Here is a 22628-nt window from a genome sequence, read left to right on the forward strand (position 1 = left end):
AGGAGAAGTAATCAAGTAAAAATAAAAAACATTACCAATGAAGGGAACTACCTTGTATGTGGTTGTGCTTCTTGTGAAAGGGCTAAATGCAGTCACTCAAGGTGACGGTAGCCAGTGGCTGAAGTAGGTTGACACTCTGCCCCATGCTGTATGCTTTGGTGGGTGGAAGACACAAGAATGGACCAATGGATAAAGAGAGGGAGCTGAAAACCCCATTTATGAAAGTATATTGACATATACATATCATTTTTGTAAAATCAAAAGGTCATGTCTAACACTAGACCTAAAATTAGTACACGCTAATCAGTTCGGAAAATGAGTTTAGAAAATTTGAAAATTTAGAACTACAGAACAGGAGATGATACGAACAAGAATATATTCTCCTGAGAATAATACTGGATCTTTGAATTTGGTAACCACAAACATGGATAGAATGAAAGCATTTGGGGGAAGTGTTATACATAGGAGATATGCTTTCTCATGTAATGAGGTCTTCTATTACACTATTCACTTATTTGGACTAAGAACTCTGGCTAAAGTATAAGTTTATGGATTGTAAAGAGCAATCATTTGTATAAGTGGCTTATCTGTTTCCTTCTCCATACACACAATATTTTTACTCGTTTAGATTTACATATGATTAGGTTGCTATGGGTTGTTCCCGCTTGTAGAAGTGGAAATCAAACGATAAATTGATTCTACCAGATGGAAAGTTCAGAAGATAATGCATTACTACTTCTTATACTTTATAATTTGCTAAAGAGCATCCCCAAGATGGCAGACCTATGTTTTTGATGCTGGTAGGCTTGTAGGTAAACTTCTGTTGTAATATACACAAATGCCTTGCAACAGTTGCTTTTAAAAAAGGCCAGTTTACCTTAAATCATATTTCGATACTCAAGAGAGCGCAGACTCCTGGAAGTACACACAAGCTGTCACAATCTAAGAGAAAAATACTCACAGAGGCGTACTGAATGAAACTTCAGTTACTGGAACCTTTTTTTCAAAATATGTAGTGCCCATGTAAATAAGTTTTTATTTTAGAAGTACATTACTTCTTTATCATTGTCAGAGTAAGATTAGTATTATGTTTGCTCTCATATAAAAATATAATCAAGCATTATATTTTTTTATCTCCATTAAAATGTGTTTTAGAGTTTTAGATGTGTTTTAGAGTATGCAGGTGATGCTGAACATGTGAATAATATTGCTTTATACACATTCCAACCCCCCAAGGAATAATTTATGTTCAAAATGCCAAAGCAACATTAATAGTAGGCCAGTGCAAAATTACTTGAGCAAGTTTGAAATATCAAATTACTCAAATTCTAGTTCCCATTGACTTATCTCTAGCCATTGAGCAGTTGCCTTTGTCAGAACAAATAGCAGAATACTTTCAAAGAACAACTGTGCATCATTAAACAACTGGTACTCTTGGGGAATATCATTCCAGGTGGTAGTGCCATAATACTCTGCAGTTGTTCTCCTTCTGTGATGATGTAACAAAGTCCTTGGACAGCTCATGAGGTGTTCATGAAGCGTTAATTAATTGACCCCTGGAATTACCAAGATAGGGGCATGCAAGATGACTATGTTATTTAAGCCATTCCAGTTCGGTGGTAGCTGAGCGTACAGTAGTTCTCCACACTGTCAGTAATAGGTGGCTGTTGGTGCTCCCATGCATGTCGCCGTTACCTATTGTAGCACTGCAGTTGATATTCCTTCTTACATTATGGTGCTGTTTCCTCTGAAACAAATAAATATGTGTTAATCACATGACTGTCTGAGGACTTAGTGAACTATTTATTCAAGTGTAATGTGCAACATTGTAGTCCCAAAAACTCGCACACTTTCTTACTGCATCCTGTCTAATGTCAGTTCCGTTCCATAAAACATGACCCACCAGGAAACTTCAATATCAGGATACCATTGATCAGGGGCATAAATTGATCCAGTCCATCTGGGGATAAAGGATTGACTAAAGAACTACTACACTCAGTTGGTTGGTGTGGTACTCCTCAAAATCTTAAACCTAAGACATTTGTATCGTTTCTGCAGTGTTAGTACGACTGGTTTCTTCATTTGTGCTATTTCATCCTTACTGTCCTGTCTGTCTGTATGTATAAAACTTCTGCTGAAGAGTCATGTTTCGTGGCACCAACTAGAATCCATACTACTTAAATGGGTTGGCTGCATTCAGGCCTTAATCCTGCACAGGTAGAGATGTAACAGACATAGGCCCTCATTATGACATTGGTGGTAAATCCCACTTACCACCGCGGTGATGGCCACCAACATACCGCAGCAGTGGCGAATATGACACATACACACCAATCCGACAGAATACAGCCACATACTGTCAACACCAGGGCAGTGCGAGCTCTATTGGCGACTAGAATGCAAAAACCCAGCACTCTCAAAACAACTTAATTTATGCATTGTGCTGATATGTTGTTGTTTAACCTTTTGCATTGCAGAGTTCAATCCTGAAGACTTATTTTTAATGTGCTTACAAATGCTGTTCATTTGCATTGTATTGCTGCAGGCTTTCAGAGTGTGTTAGGGTGTGGTCCCTTTCCAGGGCTTTCTAGAGACTTTCCCTGCAACATGCCTGGGTGTGGTTGTGGGCTGGGCCAAGACTCTATAAAAAGGAGCCAGCCCAGCTCCAAGTGCTCACTATTTAGAGGTCCCGGTGCAGAGGATCAGCTACTTCCTGAGCTCCTGTCCCAGTGGCCTATTTGATCTTCCAGACATCTGACTTTCATTCTTCATTTGGAGATCCTTGTTCTGGGCGGTAAGACGGTGGTTGGGCTGGCCTCCCGACACCGTTATCGAGAACTCTCATGTTCTTGGGCCTAATTCTTTTATGATTTGACAGAGTACTTTGTGCGTGTGAAATATGCGCTTGAGTGTTTGTGACAGTTGCATGGTGGCTTAAGAATCGGCAAGACGCGGGATTCGTTTTATGGTGTTTTAACTTTGTTGTTCATTGCGCGCTACCATTTCTTGACATTTACATGGTGGCTTAAGAATCGGCAAAAGACGCGCGATTCGTTTCATTGTACTTTGATCTTGTTATTCATTGTGAGCTGTTATTTCTTGGCATTTACATCGTGGTTTACGAATCGGCAAGACACGCGATTCGCTTAATGATGATTTGACTTTGATATTCATTGCGTACTACCATTTCTTGGCTTTTTACATGGTGACACTCGAATCGGCAAGACGCACGATTCTCTCCTCGAGGTTAATTCATGTTGTTTATTGTATGCCACTATTATAAGATATTTATCTTGTAATATTCGAGTTCACAAGTTATGTGATTTGTTTTTCCTGAATCCATATTGTGTTATTCATGGTGCACAATCCTTTTGTGGTGTTTACTATATATATATATATATATATATATATATATATATATATATATATATATATATATATATAAATCTACAATATGCGCAATTTGTGTTGAAACATTTTAAGAGTACACAGAAGATCAGAGTGTCTAGATGCAATATTGTATGGTCCTCGTATGCATTCTCAAAAAAGGATTTATATGACTGGTTTAAAATTTTGTCAGAATGTTTTTCTGATTCTCATGGTAAGGAAAGTACTTGAATAAGAAAGTTTTCATTTAATCCATCTTGATTGCCTTACAGGTATCCGGCCATCTTGAAACTTAGTCATTTTAAACTTAATTCTTAGATTGTTCATGTTTTCAGAATGACTATGCTTAGAGTCATAGTCTAGTATTGATTTCAGGAGATATCATTTTCATATTGTGTGTTCTAACCTTTTTCTTACTACAGGTCTCCTTCCCAGCTGTTTCCCTTCCTAATCCCCTCTTCCCCTCTTGAACTCTCTTAGCCTCTGTGATTTATCTATCAGAGTCTTGGAGCTGTTCAGTGGTGGACGTGTTGGGAACGTGCGCAGACCCAGAGGATCTGGTGACTCTGACAGAATAGTGAGCCCACGAATCATTATCCTCCTGGTTTGTGTATGTTCTCAGCATGGCCACGCTGGACGAGTTAGTCAAGGCTATCACCCAGCTCCAGGCAGAGGTGGTATCATCCAAAGAATTGACAACTAGCTTGGCTGAGAGAGTGAGTCAGTTGCAAGATAAGGTAGGGAAGAAGGAACAAAGTCCCAGAGGTGTGTCCTGGTCAGGTACTTCTTCTCAGGCTTCTGGAAGTAATCCGACAAACATTTCCCTAAATGTTCCTTCCGCAATTCCTTTAGCTCCCCCAGAAATGTTCTCAAGTGACCCTTTGAAAGCGCAATCTTTCCTGGTTCAAGTGGAACTACACTTCACCTGCAGACCACATACTTTCCCCGATGCCCAGTCCAAAGTAGCTTTCTTGTTATCATATTTGGCTGGGGATGCAGCTACTTGGGCAAATCCTCTTGTGTGTAAAAATAGTCCCTTGTTGTACAACTGGAGAAATTTTGTTTGTGAGTTTGAGAGAGTTTTTGATCGTAGAACTGTAACACAGTCAGCAGATCGTGAATTATTAGATTCATGCCAAGGGAATCAAGACCTAGTGTCGTATTTTGCCAACTTTAACTGGCTGGTTGCCGAGACATCCTGGCCTGAAGAAAAACAAGCGGTCTTGTTTTACAAGGGACTCAAAGAGGAACTGAAAGATATCTTAGCGCAAATCGACCCACAACCTACAGACTGTCAAGAATTAATAAACCTTGTCTTGAGGCTTGATCATCGTTTAGCAGAACGTAAAGGAACGCGCAACAAGATTGAAAAATATTCATGGCGTGTTCATGATAACAGACAATCAAGAACTTCGAAAGAGAGAACACCGTAACCAATGGAAATTGGAACCATCAGAAGACATTTGACCAAAGATGAAAAGGACCTACGCAGAAAAAATGCACAATGTCTTTATTGTGGGCGGAAGGGTCATTTTGCCAAAGATTGTCCAATCAAACCAAAGAACAAGCAAGGTCCAGTTCAGAAAGTAGCAGCCAATGCACCAGTCAAGTTGGAAAACTAAAACGCCCAAGATGCAGAGAAGGGTTGCTCTTGGGTGTTACCGTAGACCCTTCACAATCTAGACATCTTAAACTGGAAATAAGAGTTCAGGTCAAGAAAAAGATCTATTTAAAAAAAGCTATAGTCGATTCTGGGGCTCCTGGGAACTTTGTTGATGTCCAATTGGTTCGTGCATGGGGGATCCCATGTATTGAAAAGAAGACCCCAGAAATCATCCAGGCAGTCGATGGAAAACTCTTGACTGGAGGTCCAGTAACTCTTCAGACTATCCCCTTGTCGATGATTTGTGAAGATAAGAATCAAAGAAAGAAACATAAAGAAAAAATAATTCTTGACGTGATCCATGCTCCCAATATGGGATTATCCTCTGCTTGCCATGGTTAACTCATTACAATCCAGAGATCAATTGGGCAGAACGAAAAATCGTGTTCTCATCTGCGCTATGTAACGAACAATGTCTCCAAAAGATTCAAGTACCAAAAGTTTGTAACTCTTACATAGCTACTGCAGCGGAGAAGGAAATTCAGCTGCCCAAACAGGATTCATCTTACAAAGATGTATTTGTTGAGAAAGGAGCAGAGACTCTACCTCCTCATAGATCTTATGACTGTCAAATTGATCTAGTCCCAGGTGCGATACTTCCCAACTGTCGTGTACATGCCCTGTCAGAACATGAAAATCAACATTTATGAAAATACCTAGATCAATTTTTGGAGAATGGCTTCATTCGCCCCTGTAAGTCTCCTGCAGCTTCGCCTTTGTTTTTTGTTTCAAAGCTAATGGAGAACTTCGAACTTGCATTGACTATAGGGGTTTGAACAAAGTCACCATCAAGAATAAATATCTTTTACCTCTAATTCCGGTATTATTGGAACAAGGAAAGAGAGCAAAAATCTACATGAAGCTTGACCTTCGAGGTGCTTATCATTTGGTCAGAATGAGAGAGGGTGACGAATGGAAAAAAGCGTTCAAGACAAGATATGGCCTTTTTGAATACACCGTCATGCCTTTTGGTCTGTGTAATGCTCCAGCAGCATTTCAATTTTTCTTGAATGACGTTCTTAGAGAGTACCTCAACATATTTGCCATTGTCTACATCGATGACATTTTGATCTACTCTGACAATGAAAACGAACATGTCCAACATGTCAAGAAAATTCTTGCAGCCCTTCGAAAACACCATTTATATTGCAAACTAACCAAGTGTGAGTTTCATGTTACCACAGTTGAGTTTTTAGGGGTTATTCTCACCCCTCAAGGTATGGTGATGGCAGAAAAGAAAGTAAAAGCTGTATCTGATTGGACCACCCCAAAGACTGTTTGTGATGTACGTTTCCTGGGGTTTGCAAATTTTTACAGGAGATTCATGAATCATTTTTCCCAGACAGTGGCTCCAATCAATAAGCTACTAAGGAAGAAATAAAAGTTTGTATGGTCCCCAGAAGCTGATCAAGCCTTCTCGACTTTGGAGAAAGCTTTCTCCACTGCCCCAGTCTTGGCTCATCCTGATGCGAATCGACCTTTCATAGTGGAAGCTGATGCTTCAGATGTAGCAAAAGGAGCTGTCTTATCACAACGAAATAAAGACACTGGTCTACTTCATCCTGTAGTTTATATGTCTCGGAAGTTGAACGAAGCCGAACAGAACTATGTCATTGGTGAAAAAGAGCTTCTGGCGATTCGTGATGCCTTTAAAGAATGGAGACATCATTTGTTGGGTGCCAAATACACTGTCACAGTAAATACTGATCATCGTAATCTTCAATTCATGAGTTCCGCCAGACTTTTGACCCCTCGGCAATTACGCTGGATGCTGTTTTTTGCCGAATTTGATTTTGTAGTAACCTTCCGGCCTGGTAAAGATAATCGCAAAGCTGACGCCTTGTCTCGTCAATAGTCTACCACGTTGCCTGCATTTCAAGCCTCCAGAGCTATCATTGCTCCTGACAAGGTTCTATGTATCATAAAAACTGAAGATTTCTTTGAAGAAATTTGCAACTCTTTCACTGTTGAAAAATGGCAAACATGGGCCCAAGCAAATCCCAAAAGGTCAATCAAGCAAGGACTACCCTTTCATGACGCTTGTTTGTTCGTACCTACTACCAAACTTCGCAAGATGGTATAACATGCAACCAATGAAACACTAACGGCAGGACACCCAGGTATTCCTAAAACTCTTGAACTGATCCAACACTATTTTTAGTGGCCTACCCTAACAAAAGATGTAAAAGCAATTGTAAACAACTGCGAAGTTTGTGCTTGCATTAAAACAAGTCATTCAAAACCAAAAGGGTTTGTTACATCCACTTCCAACCCCAAGTCGTCCATGGGAGCACATTTCTTTAGACTTTATTACCGGTCTGCCAGTGGTTCAACAGCATTCAGTAATTCTGGTGGTAGTAGATAGTCTCACGAAATATGGACATTTCATTGCCTGTAAAAAATTGCCCACTTCTAGTGAACTGGCAACTATTTTACTGAACAGAGTGGTTCATTATCATGGACTGCCAAAAGTTATCCTCTCCGATCGGGGGTCGCAATTTGCCTCCAATTTCTGGAAGACATGGTGTAAAACACTCCAGGTGACATCTACGCTATCTACTAGTCACCATCCTCAAACAGATGGTCAAACGGAGAGACTAAATCAGACTTTGACATAATACCTACATGCCTACGCTGAAAAGGCACTTCATTCTTGGACATCTATGCTCCGGTTAGCTGAGTTGGCTTACAATAACTCATTCCACACTTCTATTGGCGTTACACCCTTTTTTGGTTTATTTGGCTATCATCCTGACACCCTGCCCATCACAATTCCTCAAGAAAGTTCTCTTACTCCAGCTGTGTCAGAAACCATTCAGCATTTGCATCAAACCCAGAAACAGATTCAACCACATTTAGAAAAAGCCAAACAAAAATACAAAAGGCATTATGACAAGAAACATTGTGAGGGACCTCAATATCAACCAGGTGACAAAGTGTGGCTTTCCACAAACCATATAGACTTTAAGAAGAAGCACATGTTTAATCTCAAATTTATAGGTCCTTACACAGTCCTTCAGCAAATCAATCCGGTAACCTATAAACTACAATTGCCCAGATCCTTACGGATTCATCCAGTGTTCCACACTTCCCTATTGAAAAGGGCAGTCCAAAAGGTCCACCCTCATCCAGCTCCTGTTCTAGTACAGGAAGAAGAAGAATATGAAGTTAAGAAAGTGTTGGATTCTAAACTATGAAGGCGTAATCTATGGTACTTAATCTCATGGAAAGGTTATGGTCCTGAAAGTAACTCATGGGTTTCCGCATCTGATGTTCATGCTCCAGTACTTGTGAGACGCTTTCATCGTCTTGATCCAGGCAAACCAGGCCCTAGAGCGCGTCTGGGAGAGGGGAGTACTGTCAACACCAGGGCAGTGCGCGCTCTAGTGGCGACTCGAATGCAAAAACCCAGCACTCTCAAAACAATGTAATTTATGCATTGTGCTGATATGTTGTTGTTTAACCTTTTGCATTGCAGAGTTCAATCCTGAAGACTTATTTAATGTGCTTACAAATGCTGTTCATTTGCAATGTATTGCTGCAGGCTTTCAGAGTGTGTTAGGGTGGGGTCCCTTTCCAGGGTTTTCTAGAGACTTTCCCTGCAACATGCCTGGGTGTGGTTGTGGGCTGGGCCAAGACTCTATTAAAAGGAGCCAGCCCAGCTCCAAGTGCTCACTATTCAGAGGTCCCGGTGCAGAGCAGCAGCTACTTCCTGAGCTCCTGTCCCGGTGGCCTATTTGATCTTCCAGACATCTGACTTTCATTCTTCATTTGGAGACCCTTGTTCTGGGCGGTAAGACGGTGGTTGGGCTGGCCTCCTGACGCCATTATCGAGAACTCTCATGTTCTTGGGCCTAATTCTTTTATGATTTGACAGAGTACTTTGCGCATGTGAAATATGCACTTGAGTGTTTGTGACAGTTGCATGGTGGCTTAAGAATTGGCAAGACGCGTGATTCGTTTTATGGTGTTTTAACTTTGTTGTTCATTGCGCGCTACTATTTCTTGACATTTACATGGTGGCTTAAGAATCGGCAAAAGACGCATGATTCGTTTGATTGTACTTTGATCTTGTTATTCATTGTGAGCTGTTATTTCTAGGCATTTACATCGTGGTTTACGAATCGGCAAGACGCGCGATTTGCTTAATGATGATTTGACTTTGATATTCATTGCGTACTACCATTTCTTGGCTTTTTAGATGGTGACACTCGAATCGGCAAAACGCACGATTCTCTCCTCAAGGTTAATTCATGTTGTTTATTGTATGCCATTATTCTAAGATATTTATCTTGTAATATTCGAGTTGACAAGTTATGTGATTTGTTTTTCCTGAATCCATATTGTTTTATTCATGGTGCACAATCCTTTTATGGTGTTTACTATATATATATATATATATATATATAAATCTACAATATGCGCAATTTGTGTTGAAACATTTTAAGAGTACACAGAAGATCAGAGTGTCTAGATGCAATATTGTATGGTCCTAGTATGCATTCTCAAAAAAGGATTTATATGACTGGTTTAAAATTTAGTCAGAATGTTTTTCTGATTCTCATGTAAAGGAAAGTACTTGAATAAGAAAGTTTTCATTTAATCCATCTTGATTCCCTTACAGGTATCCGGCCATCTTGAAACTTAGTCATTTTAAACTTAATTCTTAGTTTGTCCATGTTTTCAGAATGACTATGCTTAGAGTCATTGGGCCTGATTCTGACTTTGGTGGGCGGCGGAGGCCGCCCGCCAAAGTCCCGCCGACAAATGACCGCACTGCGGTCAAAAGACCGCGGCGGCCATTCTTACATTTCCGCTGGGCCGGCGGGCGCTCTCCAAAAGAGCGCCCGCCGGCCCAGCGGAAATGCCCCTGCAACGAGGATGCCGGCTCCGAATGGAGCCGGCGGAGTTGCAGGGGTGCGACGGGTGCAGTTGCACCCGTCACGTATTTCAGTGTCTGCTTTGCAGACACTGAAATACTTTGTGGGGCCCTCTTACGGGGGCCCCTGCAGTGCCCATGCCATTGGCATGGGCACTGCAGGGGCCCCCAGGGGCCCCGCGGCACCCCCTACCGCCAACCTGTTCCTGGCGGGAGACCCGCCAGGAACAGGATGGCGGTAGGGGGTGTCAGAATCCCCATGGCGGCGGAGCGCGCTCCGCCGCCATGGAGGATTCTCCCGAGCAGCGGAAAGTCGGCGGGAGACCGCCGACTTTCCGTTTCTGACCGCGGCTGAACCGCCGCGGTCAGAATGCTCAACGGAGCACCGCCAGCCTGTTGGCGGTGCTCCCGTGGTCGGTGACCCTGGCGGTCACCGACCGCCAGGGTCAGAATGCCCCCCATAGTCTAGTATTGATTTCAGGAGATATCATTTTCATATTGTGTGTTCTAACCTTTTTCTTACTACAGGTCTCCTTCCCATCTGTTTCCCTTCCTAATCCCCTCTTCTCCCCTTGAACTCTCTTAGCCTCTGTGATCTATCAGAGTCTTGGAGCTGTTCAGTGGACGACGTGGGGAGAACTTGCGCAGAACCCGAGGATCTGGTGACTATGACACATACAGAAATCCGCCAGCCCCAAGGTCAGTGATAAAGTGGCGGTCCCAACACCCATACCGTTATGCCAACAAAACAACGCCCATCACATTATGACTCACGAATCACCACGGTGGACATTCAACGGCGGTAAACCATTGGTGGTACATACCGCCGCGCTCAGAAGGGACACCCACATACAAAACAACACTACATTGGCCAATACTAAAAACACACACCTGACATTCATACACACACCACACCCACAGCACTATAAAACACACACCCTCATTACCCACAACCCTTTGCAAATACAAATTATTGCCACCAGACTGATGCCAAGACCACTGCGACAACTATACACACACACACCACTTACATGCATACATCACTCACGCACCCCACAACATAAACCTCACCAGATTACTCAACACAGTCTCACCAGAACACACCACCTGTGTCCCCACAAAGGCACCCCTGTTTCACTGATGAGGAGTTAAGGGTCATGGTGGAGCTAATAGTCAGGGTAGAGCTACAGCTGTTTGGAGCACAGATACAGCAAATGGGAGGAGCAAGTCTTGGCAATACTGCATCCTGAGGGACTCACTGGAGTAGCCGGAGGACTGGACACTGGTGAGTAAAGATTTACTACTTATCACCCCTTTACCTGCATGCCATCTCACCCTCTCACCCTCAATCCCATGACTCCACTACATCCCACATACTGCACCTACACATATGACTAACCCCAATGCCAAATTCTGTATGCTATACCAATGCATGGACAGCCCTCTCAGCCCGGCATGGACACCCATCACCAAAGCATGTACAGCATAGGGAAACTAACAATCACACAATACATCACAATACACAAGTAAAAGGTGGCAGGGCAACACCAACAATAGAGGGGAAGCCAGGGATGTACAATATGTCACAGACATGAAGCATAATACACCACTTACATCCTCACAGGTGCTCCAGCAATGTCAGCGGAGAGGAGGTGCCATGACTATCCAGTCCCCCAACAGAAGATGCCCCCAGTGATGACAGTAACTCTAGACTTCAGGATCTGGACCAACAACATGGCCCATCAGGGACCACTGGACAGCCGGTCACCCCAGCCCACTCACAGTCCACCACAGAGACTACCTCATCAGGATCCAACACCACAACACCCGCCCAGCATACCCACACCTCTGTCCCCAGGAATCAGCAGTGTGCCCACCTGTAGAGGGACCCCAGTCCACACCTAATACCCAAGACAATCAGGGACCTGGAGTCAGTGGCTGCGATCACACTGTTCAGGGGATGGAGGCACAGGCCATAAGTGTCAACACCAGGACAGTGCGCGCTCTACGGGCAACATAATGCAAAGTGACAAATCTTATGCAATGTAATAATTCATACATTATGTGTTGATATTGCATATTAACTTTTTGCATTGCAGGTATTTATCTTGAAATGTCATTAATGCTGTTTGTATCTGAGCATCTGATTTAGGGGAGTGACAAAATATTGGGGGTTATGCTGTCTGGCATATTTTTGCCACACGCGCAAACATTTCCGCATGTAGGTATAATCCCAGTCTGGAATTTCCTTATCATAAAGAATACACTCCTCAGCATTTGCCATGTCACATGGATCAAAAGACCCTTTTCATGGCCATGGACTCATCTGTAGGGCTAAACCTTCAGTCCATCCTGCTAAATTACCCACATGAGGTATAACACTGTACCAAGTATTTTCTCCCGCAGCAACAATCTCATTCAGGTGAGGTCAGTGCTGCATAAAACTGATTGAACACTCATCTGCTTCATTGGTTTATCATGTAGTGTCAATTCTCCTGTAGCTTCACAAGATCTCATCCTGCGGTTTGGGTGGCCATGCATTCTCTGAAACCACTGAAACATGTCTTGCTCTCTCTCTCTCTCTCTAGTGTCAATGCGATTAGACAATCCCATCGCTCCCTTTGTATGGTCAAGATCAATAAGGGGCTTTTTTTGAGTACGGATATCATAAGTAGAGTGCCTAGCTTTAGAAAAAAAAAAAAAAAAAGCTTTAGTCTCCCTCCGTCCTTGTCATCCTCTTCCTCTTTCTGGTTGCTCACAGATTCCCAGCCAATCACGGCGCTGCTGTCACCAACATGACGGCAGTGTAGTGATTGGTATGAGTGGCTGGCTTTGCCGCTCAGACTGGAAGTGGGAGCCTGGGCATGTTCTCCACTTGGCTAAGCAATACAGCTGGGTAGAGAACATACAAAGTGCGCATGTCTGTTTGGCCGGCCCAACACGGAGGCCACCTCCCTCCATCTAAATGCAGTGTAAACTGTGCTTCTAAATGTCCTGAAAACTGACAGTCACCCACTCCTACTTGTTGTCTGGGAGTACTTGTGTATCTTGGCTTTGACATCTGTAGGGCAACATTACAGGATCTCCTTGAGGATTATGAAGGGGTCTCAACTTCAGGATTCTCAAATCCCAATGCGGCTTCCTGTAGCTTTGTCAGTGAATAAATACCAGGTACTTTAGGGGAAGTACTCATTGAGTCATAGGTACGTGGAGGAGCGGACAGTGTACTAGTGCTGTCAACATTTGAGGAGTTCTCAGACTTCTCGCATAAAAATCACCATAAGGCTAAGATGGCTTCTCACTTTTGCAATTTAGCTCCTACATATTTACTCTTAAGGTGTTTAACAATGTGCTTTAATATTTTGTCATTAACTGTCCCTTCCTTTGGCAAGGGATATTTATGCTTCTGAGTTGCCTTAAACCACTTCTATCAATATTCCTGTAATTTTATCTGATCACGTGGAAAGGTCTTTTGCATGTGCTTTAAAGGAGTCCCCTTAATCCACCCATATTTCTAACAATTTTTGAAATTTAAAGTTTATCTGTCTACCCAATATTTCTCCTTTTAAAATCTTTGCACTAGTCCTTACAAACACCAAATACATCAATTTATCTTCTCAGTCATATGTTGAACATTATACATCATAATAACACAATGTAATATTAAACAATGTCACTCTGTGGCCACATTTCTATTTACAGGCATAAATACATACATCATCAACATTTAAAAAATATGAACAATTCAACTACTTCGAAATGTTAATCAATTGTTTTGACTCTAAACAGTGAATACTGTTGGAAGCAACTGGCCACTTCCCTCCACGCTCAAGAGAGCATAACCCTCAAACCATAAATCTCATAGACCATGAAATGACTTCCGGACATTAGTTCCAGGATGGTAATTTGAGTGTTCAGATTGGATTTGGAGGAAAATGTTAACAACATGGGCTTTTCAGGTGTCCCCTTGTGTCAAAATATTAGAACACATACTAGAAACCCAACTTCGAATCACAGATATTAACCACTTACAATTTTTGTATTGGGAAAAACACTCTACTGACTATGCAGCGCCTTAACTTAATATTGTGCAACACATGTATGCAATCATGCATGTGATAACCTTATATCCTTATATTTACATTACATCTCTGTTTACAATTGCCAGAGAGACAAGTCATACAATATACATAAAACATGGAACAATGTCCACATTGGCCTCACCTTAAAAGACAGCAATTACCAAGGCCTACCCATCCGTGAATAGGCAGAACTTCCGAGAACACGGTGTCTGCTTACCTCATAAAAGATGTGCGAAGATCTATGCAGTGGGGGTAGGCCATATTCCAGTGGCAGCACTCAGTTGAGGGCAAAAAGAGTCTCCTATGTTGGCTCGCCAAATGCTACGGGGAAACTTAAGATAAAGAAAAGGACAAGACTCCTCTCAATCTAAACCTAAAATGGCAAAGGTCTTTATGGACTATTTAAGATTACGGGAGCTATGCGATCCCTGGATGTTCAATACACCAAATAAAAGAGACTACACAAGTCTCTTCAACCGATTTAAAAGCGCGGCCCGTATTGATTTTTTCCTGATAACTAAAACTTTGTATTTTAAGATACTGCGCATACTGCGCTCAATCCTCTCAGATCATGCTATTCTTATTCTGGATGTACTGCTAGAGCCAAATCGAAATAGGCAGCAGCCCAAAAGGTGGATATTTAACCAGCAGCACCTGCAGGAGGAAGGATGGGTTCAAATCTGTAAAGATGAAGTTAGGGATTTTTTAAATAGGAATTGGGATTCTGTCGCTCCGAGTACAATCTGGGACGCATTAAAAGCTTATATAAGAAGCATTGTGATTGCAAATGAGGCAGCAAATAGGAGCCGTGATAAACAACAGAGTCGGGTATTAGAATAAGAAGTGTAGGGGAAGTATGATAAATATCTTAGGTTCCCCACGGAAAGCAATAAAAAAATAAAAAATTACTCGATCAGGCCAAGCAGGCACTTTCTGCCCAGTATCCCGGCAGGGCTAAAAGAGTGTACCAGGCCCACAAGTAGAAAGTGTATGAGGAGAGTAATTTCACGGGTAGATTCTTAGCCTGGCAAGCACGGGACCACGTGGCTAGCAATACGATTCATGCTTTAAGATGCCTGTGGCCGTGGGTTTAGCGATAGGGAGTAAGACAATACTCGATTGGTGGATGTATATAGGTGCTTTTATTGTGAGATAATTATAGTTTATCATAAACAATATCTAAAGTCTTTCGGGCTGTTGATCTCCTCTGTGTTCTTCTCCTCAGGGTCCCTGGTGACTGACGATGGTTTCTTGGCGATGGTGTTGGCAGGAAGACCGAAAAAGAAAGAGGAACCAAAAGACAGGTAAGTAGTGGCTTTTTGTTGCAATTGGTATTCTTTAGTGTGTGGGAAGGGTGGAGAGAGAGAGAGAGAGAGAGAGAGAGAGAGAGAGAGAGAGAGAGAGAGAGAGAGAGAGAGCTCGGGTGAATGGGGATATGCATGCTTTCCCAAGAGAAGGAAATAAAGAAAGTAGAGATGAAGGTACAGGGTCACGAGAATCCTGTGTTTACACCTCTGTGTGTTTAATCTACTTTAAGGGCCATGTCATGTGCTCTGTGGAGTTCACTGTCAAAACTCCCAGCCTTCCCCTCCTCCTCCCCTCTCCCCCTATCCCTCTCCTCCACCCTCCTCCCTTCCCACCATATAACGTAATTTTCCCCTTAGGCAGGACCGTACTTGCTGTAGGCACGTCCCTCCAGGGACGTGGCGGAGATCGGGTTTAGTGGGACTGTCCAGTCCCCTTGTGGTGTCTCCCCGACTGTCAAACGGCCACCTCTCCCCAAGGTCTGGGTTGTCTTCCTCCTCGTTTCCTCCGTTGTCTACACGCTCTGCCTTCTCTGCGTCTCGCTCCTCGGCGTCCTCCTCTCCTTCCTTGTCCCACACACGTAGTCCTTCTTTTCTTTTGAACCTTTCGGGAACCTGGATATCCGGGTTCCCGGCGCCGGCAGTGTTTTTCTCTTCTGGTTTCTCCACTCGCCCTTTAGCAGGTATTTTCACGGGAATCCGGACGTCCGGATTCCCGGTGTCAACAGACGCGTTCTCGCCAAGAGCATCGGAGCACGGTTCTGCTCCGGTCTTGGCTTGTAATATAGTCGGGGAGTTATTCATCCGGCTACACGTCCCTTCCCAAGGAAGGGACTGATACAGTACCGTAGGACTAGGCTCAGGAAAACGGGACAAATAATCAGCAGCACACTGAAGATCACCTGGACTGTGACGAACCTGGAAAGAAAAGGGTTGTAGTTCCATAAACCATCGGAGTATGCATGCGTTGGTGTTCTTGTTGGAGGCCAACCAAGTGAGAGGTGCATTATCTGTATACAGAATAAAGGGATGTCCTAATAGGTAGTATTGTAAGTTCTCAATGGCCCATTTGATGGCGAGACACTCCCTCTCGATTATTGGATAATGTTGTTCGCAAGGTAAAAATGTTCTACTAATAAAGACAATGGGATGGTTATGACCGTCCTCGTCCGTTTGAGACAGTACTGCACCTAGTCCAACGTCTGAGGCATCTGTTTGAAGGTAAAAGGTTTTAGTAAAATTGGGACACTTTAAGACTGGTTCAGTCATGAGGCAGTGCTTAAGTCGTTGAAAGCTAGACAGTTGCTCTGTGGTCAAGGTTGATAGTTTGGATGGCTGGTGTTTTTGTAAGAGGTCTGTAAGGGGTGCCGCTAATGTAGAATATTCGGGTATGAATCGTCGATAATAGCCTATTAACCCCAAAAAGGAACAAAGCTCTTTCTTTGTTGTTGGAATGGGTACCTGTTGGAAAGCTTCTACCTTATTTGTTTGAGGTCGTAGCTGTCCCTTCCCTATAAAATATCAGAGGTATTCTATGTGATCTTGGGCCAGATGACATTTTTTGGGATTCGTGGTAAGACCTGCTGAGTGTAGAACATAGAAAACGCAGTTTAGATGTTTAAGATGGTCTTCCCACGTTTTGCTAAAGATCACTATATCATCGAGATAGGCGGCTGCGCAGTCATGGAGCGGTCTTAGGAGGTGATCCATTAACCTTTGAAAGGTAGCCGGAGCACCATGCAGACCAAACGGAAGAACCGTGAATTGGTAAAGCCCTGAGGGCGTTGAGAAAGCAGTCTTTTCCCGATCTGCTGGAGCTAGAGGTATCTGCCATCACCCCTTGGGTAGATCAAGAGTTGATATACATCGGGCCTTGCCTAGCTTTTCGAGCAAATCGTCAACTCGGGGAATGGGGTATGTATCGAAAAGTGATATGGCATTCAATCAGCGAAAGTCAATACAGAAACGGACAGAACCATCCGGTTTCGGTACTAAGACTACGGGCGAACACCAAGGCTGACAGATGGTTCTATCACTTTCATTTGTAACATGGTCTTTACTTCTTGTTCAATTAGATGTCGGCGGGCCTCTGTGATACGGTAGGGTCGTAGTCGTACTATTTTACGCTACAGGGTTCTAATATGATGCTGGATTAAGTTGGTTTTACCGGGATTTCCTGAAAAGAAGCTATTATTTTGAGCTAAAAGGTAATCTATCTGTCTTTGTTGGTGTTCTGTGATATTGGGACTAATTTGGGGCCGTTCTAAGGATGTCTCCGAGTTTGTGAGGTATAATTCAATATCTAAGGATTTCTCGGGCCTGTAGCTGTAGGGGTTACTGACATAGTGGGTTCCTCCCTCTTCTTTAGCAGGTTGATGTGATAGATTTGTACTCGTTTTGGATTCTTTGATAATTCTATGAGGTATGTAACAGGAGAGACTGGTTTCAATATTGTATAGGGACCCTGCCATTTAGCTAATAATTTATTGTCGGAACTGGGACATAATATGAGAACTTTATCGTTGGGTTGTAGGCTCCTTGTTTTCGTACCCTGATCGCAATACTTTTTTTGTTTGCTTTGGGCTTTCTCCACATGACTGCGTACATCGTCCCATACTGTTTGTAATTGGGACTTAAGTTTGTGTACATATTCTAATAGGGTTTTTTCGCTTTCTTCTTCTTCTTCCCATATCTCAGCCGCCATATCTAACAAACTGCGGGGCTGACGCCCAAAGACGACTTTGAAAGGACTATCAGGGTCATTCTGACCCTGGCGGCCAGTGGCCGCCAGGGCCACCGACCACGGGAGCACCGCCAACAGGCTGGCGGTGCTCCAACGAGCATTCTGACCGCAGCGGTTCAGCCGCGGTCAGAAGCAGAAAGTCAGCGGCCTCCCGCCGACTTTCCGCTGCTCGTGTGAATCCTCCATGGCTGCGGAGCGCGCTCCGCAGCCATGAGGATTCCGACCCCCCCTACCGCCATCCTGTTCATGGCGGGAAAGCCGCCATGAACAGGATGGCGGTAGGGGGGGGGTCGCGGGGCCCCTGGGGGCCCCTGCCGTGCCCATGCCAATGGCATGGGCACGGCAGGGGCCCCCGTAAGAGGGCCCCGCAAAGTATTTCAGTGTCTGCCTTGCAGACACTGAAATACGCGACGGGTGCCACTGCACCCGTCGCACCTTCCCACTCCGCCGGCTCGATTACGAGCCGGCATCCTCGTGGGAAGGTCGTTTTCCCCTGGGCTGGCGGGCGGTTTTTCAGCAACCGCCCGCCAGCCCAGGGGAAAACTTGTAATACCCGCCGCGGTCTTTTGACCGCGGCGCGGTATTTCGGAGGGGGGAATTCTGGCGGGCGGCCTCCGCCGCCCGCCAACATTGGAATGACCCCCTATGTCCTGTAGAGGCTTGTTCATAGGACCTGATGGCGTAGAGAACCAGTGGGAGTTTTCGGTCCCAGTCTCGTCCTGATTCTGATACGTTTTTCTTTAATAATGATTTTATTGCATGATTATATCTTTCAACTAGACCATCAGTTTGGGGATGATATACCGAGGTCTTGAGTTGTTTGACTCCTAAAGCCTTACAGATGTATGTGTGCCATCAAGGACGACATGAACGGTGTACCTTGATCCGTTAAGATTTCATTGGGAAATCCAACCCTGGCAAAGAGGCAAATCATGGCTTGGGCTACATTTCTAGTTGTCATACTAGAGAGAGGTATGGCTTCTGGATATCTGGTAGCGTAGTCAACTAGAACTAAAATGTATGTGTGTCCTTTTGTGGAGGGGAGGAGAGGGCCTACCAAGTCCATTCCAACTCTAGAAAAGGGGATGTCTATTATTAGTAAGGGTTGTAATGGTGCTTTTCTCTGGGGTCCTAGGTCTACTAGTTGACATTTGGGACATTGGGTACAGTACCGTTGGATATGTGCATGTACTCCCGGCCAATAAAATCAGCGTAATAAGTATTCTTCCGTTTTTTCTCTCCCATAGTGTTCCCCTCCCGGTTGATTGTGAGCAAGGTATAGCACCTTTGTACGGTAGGGTTCAGGTACCACTAGTTGTCTTTTCTCACTATTATCATGTCTGATGACTCGGTATAGAAGGTTTTTGTAAATAAGAAAATAGGGACCCACCTCGCCTGTACTTTCTGTCTTAGCTGCTTTCCATGCATTTTGGAGAGAAGGATCCTCCCGTTGACTGCTCCGGAAAGAGGGTAATGGGGTTGGGATAGTACCCAAGACCTTCTCTGGATTCTCTTTCTTCTCTTGTGTCCAATAGAGCTGTTTCCCACGCCTCTTCTCCCGTTTAGTAGGTCTATAACAGATAGGTGCTCTTTCTATTGGGCTCTCGTAAAGGGGAGCCTCAGCCCACTAAGAGTCTGGTTGGATTCTGGCCTTTACACTGCATAACACTTCAGGGAAGGGTATATAGTCGGTGTCACGACTCACGTGCTGCTTGCGCCTAGAATCTGCAGATCTCGTGGCGTGGGTCTTGAGTGTTCGGCTTTGGCCCAAAAAGGGGCGACTCTTTCTGGTAGCCACAGTGCTGTAGGCAACGGAAGCGCCAAGAACAGACCGTGACCTTCAGAAAATAGCGCCAGAGGGAAAAAAAACCCTTACAAAAAAGGGGAAAAAACCTCCAAACAGAATGATTCCTGAAAACAAGAACAAAAGAACAGGAATCAAATAGAACTGAATTCAAATAACACAGAATTGGCGAATTCCAGAACCAAAAGGCAAGGAAATCAGGAGAGAAGACACCATCTGAACAGAAAGTGTTGCAGCGCAAAGAAAAGAAGAAAACACATCCCTTAAATACCAAAAAACAGGAAGTGACCCACAGGAAGAAAAAGGACACCATCTTAGATAGGGAAAAGTACATAGAACAGAATAAAGTAGAAACCATAGAGAATAGGGAATGAGGAATGCTGGGAAGAAAAAGGTAACCTGGGAAGGGGGAAAAGACATAAAGGAAGGTGCAACAAAAAGACCCAAGAAAGAAGAAAGAAGAAAAAGAAGGAGCAAGGACAGGTAAGAGGGGTCAGGAGACCCCAAAAATGCGGAGGGAGAAAGCAGAGCGAGGCCCCATGCAAATTCTGGGGCCCCGTAAAGTGCAGGAAAGGCTAGGGGCGCGCTGCGTTTTTAAAATGCGATGCGCGGCCCGAGCCGAACGCCCGGCTTGTGCCGAACACTCGGCTCGCGCCGCGTGGTGCGGCGCGACAGTAGGTTCCCCTCCCGAAGGCCCAGGTTTGAGAGGAAATAAACGGTGAAAGCGCTTAATCAGAAGAGGTGCGTGAACAGAAGATGCATCTTCCCAAGAACATTCACTGAGAGGATAACCCTTCCAATGAATCGGATACTGAAGACGTTTGTGAGAAAGACGAGAGTCACAAATTTCCTGAACCTCATATTCAGGAACATCATCCACTAATACAGGAGGAGGACAAGGAAACTGACGAGAGTAAGGGTCAGGCACATAAGGTTTGAGCTGGGAAACATGAAAGACTGGATGAATCTTCCATGTATGAGGGAAGTGACGGCGGACAGTGACAGGATTAATCAACTGAAGAATACAGAAAGGCCCGTAGTAGCGAGGTGTGAACTTGTTCTGAGAAAGACGTGAGGGTAAGAATTTGGAAGAAAGCCAGACTTTATCTTGCAGATGGTAGTCTGGAGTGGTCCTAAGTTTCTTGTCTGCTACGTTCTTCATATATCTCTTGGTGTGTAATAGATTGGATCGAATTAGTCTATGGATTTGTAAAAGTCGTTTGGAGAAATAAGTGATAGCGGGCAGAGGAGAGGTAGACCGAGGAGAAGTAGGGAAAGAGGTAGGATGAAAGCCATAAGAACAGAAAAAAGGAGTGACCTTGGAGGCACTATGGACAGTATTATTGTAGGAAAATTCAGCAATAGGGAGATAAGTGTTCCAGTTGCTTTGGGTAGAATTGCAAAAACAGCGAAGGTATTGCTATAATCCTTGGTTCAGACGCTCGGTCTGTCCATTGGTTTGAGGATGGAAGCCCGATGACAGGGCTCTATTGATATTAAGTGTTTTACAAAAAAATCTCCAAAACCGGGAAATGTACTGAGGTCCTCTATCAGATACAATGGTATGTGGAAGTCCATGGAGACGGAAGATATGATCGATAAATATCTGGCTTAGTTCTTGGGATGTAGGTAGCTTTTTCAGGGCAGTGAAGTGAGCCATTTTAGTAAAGGAATCCACAGTGACCATGATAACCCGGTTTCCTGCTGAAGGTGGAAGCGAACACATGAAATCAGTAGAGATGGTGTGCCATGGAGCTGGCGGAACAGGCAAAGGCTGGAGCAATCCTGCAGGTCTGGTACGGGGAATCTTGACTTGAGCACATGTGGGACAAGCCTGAACGTATCTTTCAATATCCAGTTTCCAGGTAGGCCACCAGAAAAATTGCGAAAGAAGTTCTTGTGTGGCCTTGATGCCTCTATGACCAGCAACCGGTGAATCATGGCACATTTGTAATGCTTTTTCTCTAACTCTGTTAGTAGGGAGGAATAACAGGTCTTGATAATAATAATATCCTTGTCTCTTACGTAATAAAGGTCTTAGTTTCTCTACTTCGTGATCAGATAGGCTGGAGTATTCCAGTTGTACCTCCTCCAGAAAAGACTGAGCTACTCCAATGATCTTACTAGGTTCCAGTAGATGCTGCGATGGGGAAGGAGTACAATCTGGATAACGGCGAGACAGAGCATCAGCCAGAATGTTTTGGGATCAAGGAATATAAGTAATGTAAAAATCATACTGACTGAAGAAAAAGGCCCAACGAGCTTGGCGACTATTCTGGCATACGAAATTTCGTAAACATTGTAAATTACGGTGGTCTGTTCTCACCTCAAAAGGCTCCTTGGAACCCATCAGAAACTGTTTCCATTCTAGGCAGGCTGTTTTCAGAGCCAATAATTCCCTTTCCAGTACTGAGTAATGTTGTTCTGCTGTAGAGAGTATATGAGACAAATAGAAAACAGGATGTCCTAGACCATCATCCTCTTGTTGTTGAAGTAAGACAGCTCCAATGGCTCTTTCGGAAGCATCGGTAACTACAATAAATTGTTTGTTGGCATCTGGATGTCTTAAGATGGGAGCTTGAGTGAACGCCTTCTTTAAATCTTGAAAGGCTGTTTCAGCCGCCTTAGTCCAGACAAACCCTTTTGTTAAATTTTCCTTCTTTAAAGTGTGAGTTATGTGGCTAGTCTGTTTCGCAAAGTCTAAGATGAATTGCCGATAAAAGTTTGCTAATCCTAGAAAACATTGTGTTTCTTTAATAGAAGATG

General features: G+C 43.9%; 1 long non-coding RNA gene across 1 annotated transcript in view; it reads right to left on the bottom strand.

The window, feature by feature from the left end:
- Window positions 1-301: 301 nt before the first annotated feature.
- The window catches only part of LOC138268290 (uncharacterized), a 77340-nt gene continuing 55013 nt past the window's right edge, over window positions 302-22628 (bottom strand). The window contains exon 3 of the long non-coding RNA XR_011199971.1: window positions 302-1747. This is a non-coding gene — a long non-coding RNA (uncharacterized lncRNA). The remainder of the gene's footprint in view (window positions 1748-22628) is intronic.

Source organism: Pleurodeles waltl, chromosome 12, assembly GCF_031143425.1.
Source record: "Pleurodeles waltl isolate 20211129_DDA chromosome 12, aPleWal1.hap1.20221129, whole genome shotgun sequence".
NCBI lineage: Eukaryota > Metazoa > Chordata > Amphibia > Caudata > Salamandridae > Pleurodeles > Pleurodeles waltl.